The following is a 383-nucleotide window of genomic DNA, read 5'->3' on the forward strand; positions in this document are numbered from 1 at the left end:
GCTGGTCAGATGGCAGCAGGGACAGCCCAGTGACCAGCGATGGGAACGAGGCAAAGCTTTCTTGGCCTCGGCCCAACGGGGCCCATCAGACACCAACAGGAGCCACTCCAGAGCAGTGGGACCGACGCCAAAAGCTCTCTACGCCTTTGGTAGATGAATTTTGTATGAGAACAGAGAGATCACTGTACCTGGCAATGGCTTTCATCAGAAGAGAGACTTACTGGGTGGTGAAAGCAGTGGCGTTTCTCTTGCCCCCTTCCCCCAGCACAGCCCAGGCTCTGGCTTCCTGGGCCTCTCGGCTGAGAAAAAACAAAAGCCAGGGAAGCAAGCAGAGGCTCCCAGAACCAACAGGCGACCTCCCTCCTAATCCCTATGGGACTGGG

Source organism: Myotis brandtii, unplaced genomic scaffold, assembly GCF_000412655.1.
Source record: "Myotis brandtii unplaced genomic scaffold, ASM41265v1 scaffold144, whole genome shotgun sequence".
Taxonomy (NCBI): domain Eukaryota; kingdom Metazoa; phylum Chordata; class Mammalia; order Chiroptera; family Vespertilionidae; genus Myotis; species Myotis brandtii.